Source organism: Micropterus dolomieu, linkage group LG12 (assembly GCF_021292245.1).
Source record: "Micropterus dolomieu isolate WLL.071019.BEF.003 ecotype Adirondacks linkage group LG12, ASM2129224v1, whole genome shotgun sequence".
Lineage (NCBI taxonomy): Eukaryota > Metazoa > Chordata > Actinopteri > Centrarchiformes > Centrarchidae > Micropterus > Micropterus dolomieu.
Genome location: NC_060161.1, coordinates 28,893,160 through 28,901,307, shown reverse-complemented (window position 1 = coordinate 28,901,307; position 8,148 = coordinate 28,893,160). Strand labels below are relative to the sequence as shown.

At 39.8% G+C, this 8,148-nt stretch overlaps 1 protein-coding gene across 3 annotated transcripts in view; it reads right to left on the bottom strand.

Moving 5' to 3' along the window:
* Window positions 1-8,148, bottom strand: part of htr2cl1 (5-hydroxytryptamine (serotonin) receptor 2C, G protein-coupled-like 1) — a 175,004-nt gene that overhangs the window by 51,035 nt on the left and 115,821 nt on the right. Inside the window, exon 1 of one of the 3 annotated variants that reach the window (XM_046064796.1) lies at window positions 5,540-5,595. The exons of the other annotated variants lie outside the window; for them this stretch is intronic. The gene's annotated coding sequence lies outside the window, so the exon portion shown is untranslated. Of the gene's footprint in view, window positions 1-5,539; window positions 5,596-8,148 lie in introns of those variants that run through there. 3 annotated transcript variants of the gene reach the window in all.

The following is an 8,148-nucleotide window of genomic DNA, read 5'->3' as shown; positions in this document are numbered from 1 at the left end:
ACCGGGTACCACTCATCTCCACTACAAATAGGAAAAAGAGGCTACAACTTGCAAGAGCTCACCAAAATTGGACAGTTGAAGACTGGAAAAATGTTGCCTGGTCTGATGAGTCTCGATTTCTGTTGAGACATTCAGATGGTAGTCAGAATTTGGCATAAACAGAATGAGAACATGGATCCATCATGCCTTGTTACCACTGTGCAGGCTGCTGGTGGTGGTGGTGTAATGGTGTGGGGGATGTTTTCTTGGCACACTTTAGGCCCCTTAGTGCCAATTGGGCATCGTTTAAATGCCACGGCCTACCTGAGCATTGTTTCTGACCATGTCCATCCCTTTATGGCCACCATGTACCCATCCTCTGATGGCTACTTCCAGCAGGATAATGCACCATGTCACAAAGCTCGAATCATTTCAAATTGGTTTCTTGAACATGACAATGAGTTCACTGTACTAAAATGGCCCCCACAGTCACCAGATCTCAACCCAATAGAGCATCTTTGGGATGTGGTAGAACGGGAGCTTCGTGCCCTGGATGTGCATCCCACAAATCTCCATCAACTGCAAGATGCTATCCTATCAATATGGGCCAACATTTCTAAAGAATGCTTTCAGCACCTTGTTGAATAAATGCCACGTAGAATTAAGGCAGTTCTGAAGGTGAAAGGGGGTCAAACACAGTATTAGTATGGTGTTCCTAATAATCCTTTAGGTGAGTGTATAACCCCTGAGCTTCACCTGCATCCTATTGTGTTAGCCGATCATGTTTCTTGAGACTATCCTCGCCACAAAAAGTGTTCGAGCTTCCTGATGTTTTACCTCTTGCAGTTGAGCGAGTAATGATTCTCCTCACCTGAAAAATGACAATATATTTACGGTGAGTCATCCTGCCGCATGGCGGTCAGGCACTCTGACCCTGGTTCACATCCTATCTTCTACCAAGAAACAACTTTGGTTTCTTTTAATAATGCAGGCTACTTTTCACCAACTTAAGGGTCAGTGTGACAACGTTTTCATCTTGATGATGTCTACAAGGGTTGGCAAGGGGATACGTAGACTTTGGAACACAAGAAAATGACTTAACATGAGCAAGCCACTGCATTTACCTGCTTTAACATTTTATTTTCTCTCTCTCTCTCTTTCTCTCTCTCTCTCTCTGTCTCTCTCTCTGCTCTCTGTACACACAATCAGTCACTCACAATTAGGCTTTTCCCACTGTGGGAACTTAAAGTATAACCTGGGGTTTCTGAGAACATAGGATGACTGTGTGTGCATGAAACACTCTCTGTTCCACTTCAACTCTATTGTATGTGTGTGTATTTATTTTTGAGTGAGTGTGTATATGGCCATATTCTCCTCTGTGCTGCTGTCAAAAATTCCATTAAAGCACAGTTGATATGTCAACACCATAAGCACAACAACAATTGGTGCTCTGGGTGTACCAAGCGATGAAATACATGCAATCAGTGACATTTTACCTTCTCAAAAAAGGTTTTAGAAATGGGTTTTCTCCTTGATTTATGGTCTGCTCAGCCAATGTTCCTCTTAAAGAAAGTCAAGAATTGTCCTTAAGAGCATATTGGTTTGCAGGTTCACCAAACTTTAGTCAGCTTGTTTTATATATATATATGGTAATTGGTTGCTTTTTTAGAATTCAAGATATGAAGAATAAAATTAATCCTTCCTTAGAGAGTTATTGCAAAAAGAATCGTTACTGCAAGTCACCTGGTATAATTACTGTATTAAGGATAGTGAGGATTACTTAAAAAATGTAATCCAGTACAATTACTAATTACTTGTTAAAAATATTTATCAGTAAAGCAAAATAAAAGTAATGTAACCTGATTACTTTTAGTTACTTTTGGATTACTTCAAAACCAAATACGCAAAAAAAAGAGAGAAGAGAGTCTGCTCAGTGGATTTTTACAGAAACATACAATTATGCTCAGAAGATCATTGGTACCCATCTTCTGAGCATCAGTGATATTGGTGAGGTGAGGTGCCTACGCAGAGCCTAAAGGATACTAAAGGACAGTACCCACCCAGCCACAGCCTGTTCACCCTGCTGCCTTCTGGGAAGAGAGATAGAAGTTTCTGCTGCCACACCACCAGACTGCAGCGCAGCTTTTCCCCCCAAGCTATCAGGCTTTTAAGCTCTAACACATCCTCAGCACTGCTGTAGCAGAGGGGAGTTACAAACTCAATTTCACTTATAACCTGATGTATGTTGACAAAATAAATCTACCTACCTATATAATATCCCATTCCCATGAAATCAAAATCGTCCTGCTCTAGGGGACCTGTATTAATTTAGTGACCAATGAAAAGCTTCCTTCATTTTTATGACTCTGCTGAAAAATAATGTTTTTGGGACAGGCACCGCTGATTACTGTACAAAAGCACTACTTTATTCACTGACTTTGCTGAAAATGGATCATATTTGATGGAAAATATTATCCGGTTTTCTCTCTGATGTTCCCGGCTGCTCTGCCATAACTCTGTGATTTACAGAGCAAGTCAGCTAACTAGCTAGCTGACATTATCTAATTAGCTCAGTTAGCCTGCAACTACTGGTCAAATTAACTCACTCTGCCCGTACTGGGAACTCGGAGCACCAGAGTGCGAGTTTAGGTTGACACCTTTACTCAAGCACTGGAGGTTGTCAGGCCAGGGGCGGGGGGACCCGGCAGGGAATCATTGTGGGGAGCGTTGCCGGGCGAGTGGGCAACGAAACTGCGCTCAGCAACCTCCCAATGAACACAACATGAACACAGCCTCATTAGCTGACTCAGCCACAGGGTGACAAGAGCCAAATCGGCAAGAAAACCACCTTTGTACTGTATTCCCAGTGGTCAGACTGACCTCCGTCGGTCTCGGAGGCTGTGCTCGGTCCCAGCATCCGCTGTTGTGTTCATTCACTGAGAGGTGGAATCCGACCACACAGAGTCTGCATGACGGGACAGGGCGTAACCACATTCAACCACTGGCTACACGCCGATCAATAACTGTGACAGATCCCTCCTTAGCTATGTGTTTTTACAGGAAACACATAAATAGAAAATAGCAGTCCGCTTTCTGTTTCATGGAAACGTTGTGCTAAAAGTAATCCCTATGTGTAATCCCCGTTTTTACAAAATGTACCTGTAATCTGATTATGTCTATTTTTTTCTGTACTCTAATGGAACACAGTTACTTTTTTTATATCCTGATTACGTAACGTCATTACATGTAATCTGTTACTCCCCAACCCTGACTGTATTATACGCAAAGTCACGAGATTCGTGTACAATTTGAGCATAACTTAACATAAAGCACAGATCTTACTTCACTATTAATGGTTGCACAGATAAGTCTTAACAGATACATACTTGCCTGAAAATGATGTAACGTCACTTTGGTGTTTAGAAATTATATTGTTTTTTCTAATTTTTGAAGCTGCACTAATGAGGTTTTATTTGACACTGTATCAAATGACTGTGTAATCTGAAAGAATTACTCCACAACTCTGCAGTTCGCCTGAGCTCTAGGGAGCGTTTTAGCATCTTTCAGCAGGTTGCTTTGGTTTTGCAGGCCGCAACTTTAATGTCAGTCTCACCACTCTCATCAGCCACGTTACCAGCCACAAAGGGCAGCTATTTTAAAAGAAAATGCACCGTGTTTAGCAACTGGCTTGTGGACATATTAGAGCACTCACCAACTAAAAAAAATAAATATTTTCTATATTCTATATTTTGCAGAAGTTAGTGGAGCCCTAAACAGAGCAAAAACAAGAGTGAATGCTGGACTTCATCAACAGGCCAGAAGCATGATTGCAAAAGAATGATTGTAAAAAGATATCTTATGCAAACATGTTCGCCATATCAACTGTATAAGATGATAATACACCAATATGTGTTTACAGTTTGTTCAGCTACCGAACAAAACAGTTTAATCAATACAGCTTCAAAATTGTATTTTATATGTTTATTAATATATTGACCTAACAATCTAACAAGCTTCTTACAACATTTTTATTCAGACTCATGGTACACCCACACAGATGTTTTCACTTACTTTTTCTAATTAAATGTCAGGACTGTGTGGGCATACAGGCCACACTTGACTGACATTTCCCTTACTCTAATGTTGCAACTGTTAAGGCGGGACAAGTTCCACCTTTATTATTCTTACTGGTAGTCAATTTTGGTGAAGTTATGTAATTCCCATCATGTCTCTGCCCAAGTTCCACTTAAGAGGAGTTGTAATCTTTTCATTTGTATGTGGTGGCTTTTTTTGATCTGCAGTAATTTATCAAAATCTTTGCAGAGAATGACACACTCCGAATAAGTTTAACCAAAGCAATCAGTACTTTTCCTGTTCTGTACTGTGCAAGTAATAAAGGAAGCAGTCCCTGTGGGGACTATATCGCGACTAACACTGTGGAAAATGAAAGAGATGAGTTGATTTCACACCACAGGGAACGTGCAAAAACAAGTGCGAAAGCAGGAAAGAAATAGTGAAGATGTGTGATTGAAGGTAAAATATGCTCAAGTGTGGTGTGTGTATGTGTGTGATGACTCCAGTGAATATCACTATTATATTGCTAAAGCATGAATTGGGATATGCACTTTTAGTAGCAAATCTGTCAACAAGATGGCGATGCCTTCTGGTGGTTGACAATTGGAATTAAACATATCTGAGAAACAAACATCTTACATGCATATACAAGATCAAGGATCAGTTTCTAAAACTTGCTATTGTCATATTAAATTCAGTTTGAATAGACAGCCTTTTTGGAGTCACTTCATGTCCCGGGTAATACTGAATGGGACTTGAGGGCTGGCGTCAGTGTAAGGAGGGCTGAGATGCTCCGAGAGAATCAAAGAGTCCTGCACCACCAAGCTGACAACATACCAACAAGTGCCCATGCCCGAGAGAAGGAACAGCACCACCTGACGTGGGCACTTACACCCTAAATGGACCTTTTGTGAAAACATCCACAAGATCCAAGAAGAACAAAACTACAGGGGATGAGGAAAAGAAGGCCAAACGCAACAACATTGTGATTCCATATGTGTCTGGAGGATCAGAGAAACTCAGGAGGATTTTCAACAAACACAACATCCCTGTGTTTTTTAAACCCAAAAACAAGCTAAGACAGGTACTGGTCCACCCCAAACACCGCGCACCCAAACACAAGAAAAGCAACTTAGTGTATGCGGTCCAGTGCAGTGAGGAATGCACAGACCTGTCTATGGGGAAAGTAAACAGTACAGAAGGGCCAACTCCTCAGGTCAAGACTCAGCAGTTTACCTACATCTGAAGGATAAAGGACACTCGTTTGAGGATGACCAGGTGCATATTTTAGAAAGAGAGGATGGATGGATTGAAAGAGCTGTTCATTACTTCCTGAGAAACTCAACAAAAGTTAATTTATGGCCTCATGTGAAGATGCCAATAGTGGTCGTTCCGACTTGGCCTCGACATCCAGGATGACTAACGAACCAGCAGTATCCATCATCTAGACAAACGACTCCACAGAGGTTAAATAGAGTTTTCCTACCAGTCAGTCAGAACTGAAGAATTCTCTTGGATGAAGGAAGAAACGTCTTCGAGTATCTTCAACCAAGTCCAGTTGCCCTTGATTTTAACTTAACTATGACCTGGATGACTGAGAACCTTCACAGAAATAACTAGTTTAAAACTGGTGTTTTACTAAATCAGGTTAGACCTTTAAAGATTTTCGTTGTTAGGTGTAAAGCTGTTGTTAGGAAACAACTGTAGTGCAGTCCAATCAACAACTACGTAAACAGGAAGTCTTTCATTCTAAAAGGCTGACTACTTACCTTCTTAGACGGGCTGCCAGGCATCTGGACCAAAATCAATTTATAGACAAAATTTACAACTGCAGACTTGATGGACTGCTATAAGAATCCTTTATCAATAATTATTTAACATTTATAATTTACAAATTATTGCTTATGGCTTATTAGACAAACATTTTTAAATGACTCAGTAACATTTATAACTGCCTATAAATTCTAATAAAAAGTGGAACCTGCTGAGTTTGAACTCATGAACAGCTGGGGAAATTGGCTCTTTCTTTGATCTTCTTATGATCACCACAGAATTTTAGATGTGTACCTTTTTAGAAATCAGATGGCACACAATTCAGTCCTCTTGGATATTTAAGTTAGACTTACATCAGTAGATGTTGTCTAAAACCTATGAAACCAAACCAATATAAACTAAATATTACATGGTTTTGTCCGAGCAGTGTGATTGGTTTAAGACGTGTTCCAGCTGTGCCCATTACTCCCACAGAGCATGGCTTTCCATCCTGGAATGTAAATACATTACTTTTCCTACTGGAATATGTGCAGCACACCAGATGGTGTCCAGTTGTGGCTTAGCTGCTTACTACGTGTCTTGTGTGTGTATGTGCACTCAAGTCTGGGTGTTTATACAAGAGGGAGTTTTCATCAGAGCAATCTGATTGGTCAAACACACATCCCAGATATGCTGCTAATGCCTGCTAATGCACGGCTCGTTGCATTTTATTGGCTGCTCTGCTCTTCTAATCAAAGAGCTAGTTAAGAGATTGCTACTGCTTAAAAAAAAAAACTTCTTTTAAAGTTCACTTTTCTTGTCATCACTACACATTGTTAACCTATTTATTAAAATCCCACTTTAATATTTCCCTCTTCCTATTTCCTTCTATTGAAGGTATTCCTGGCCTAGTATGAGTGTCTCTGTGTGTGTGACCCCTGTCAACCCCTACATCACTGGCTTATGGCTTAAAGTGTCAGAGGTGGTTTTTATCACAATGGGCCTTTCATTCACTCCAGAAATCCTCTTGTCGTTTCCTCCACGTCCCCTCTTTCCTCTCTTCCCTCCTTTCAAACCACAGCAAAGTACTGTTTTTGCAGTTTTTATTGAAATAATCACTGTGCTTTTGTGTTTTGTATGTACTTACATGGAATGATTAGGGTGATGCAGGTAATAAGTGGAATCCCAGCTAGAAAGACCAGCGTTATGTTTCTCAGTTTGGTTGCTGTGGCACCACGCAGCAGAGACTAAATGCTCTGTCTGGATAAATGCTGGACCTGCTGATGGTAACTAGATGTCTACTGATGTCCATCGTCACTAGTAGCTAAGACAAAGGAATTTTGAACATAAAGTTGGAATTCTTGTTGAGTTCTCAATATGTTTCTAAAGGCTTATTGATCATATTCTGCTGTAAGTCAAAGATAATCTTATTGTAATTTTACCATAATCTTAGATTTTGTGATTTGATTGTTAACTCATAGACTCAGACCACTACTGATCCGATCACATAAACATGAGCTCAACTGAAATTGTCTAATAATGCAGAATGAGGTATTGAAAGACAAATGAAAATTTTTACTTTTTTTTTGCAAACCACACTGAATTAAAATTTCACAATTGGTGTGTTTGGACAACAGAAAAAAAAAAAGTTTTGTGGAACCAAAGAATATTAAATGCAATGTTTCACTCTTTCAATTTCTATCCTCCTGCAGGTCAAACATAAACATTTACCTGTTATGGGATGATGATTCCTGCATCTGTTAGGGCTCAATAGGTTTTAATGATAATGACAACATTATCTATACTTTAAGACTTGGACGCAGATAATAATAATAATCCTTATTTGTAGAGCACTTTTCAAAAACAAGTTACAAAGTGCTTTAACCAGTGTAAAGAATAATACAAAAAAGATAAGAGCATGAAAATTTAATATAAAATTAGTAAAATACAATAAAATAAAAGGGATAAAATAAGATAAGTCAAATAAGATCGGGAAAAGCTCTCCTATAAAAGTATGTTTTAAGAAGGGACTTAAAAGAGTTCACCGACTCAGCCGACCTGATTTCCTCGGGCAGGCTGTTCCAGAGCCTCGGGGCCCTGACAGCAAACGCTCTGTCCCCTTTAGTTTTCAGTCGAGACTCTGGAACAGACAACAGACCTCTGCCCGAGGATCTCAAGGTACGTGCTGGTGCGTATGGGACTAAAAGGTCAGAAATATAACAAGGCGAGAGACCATGAAGAGCTTTAAAAGTGATCAATAGAATTTTAAAGTCAATTCTAAAACATACTGGGAGCCAGTGTAATGAAGCTAAAATAGGAGTAATGTGGTCATATTTCTTTGTT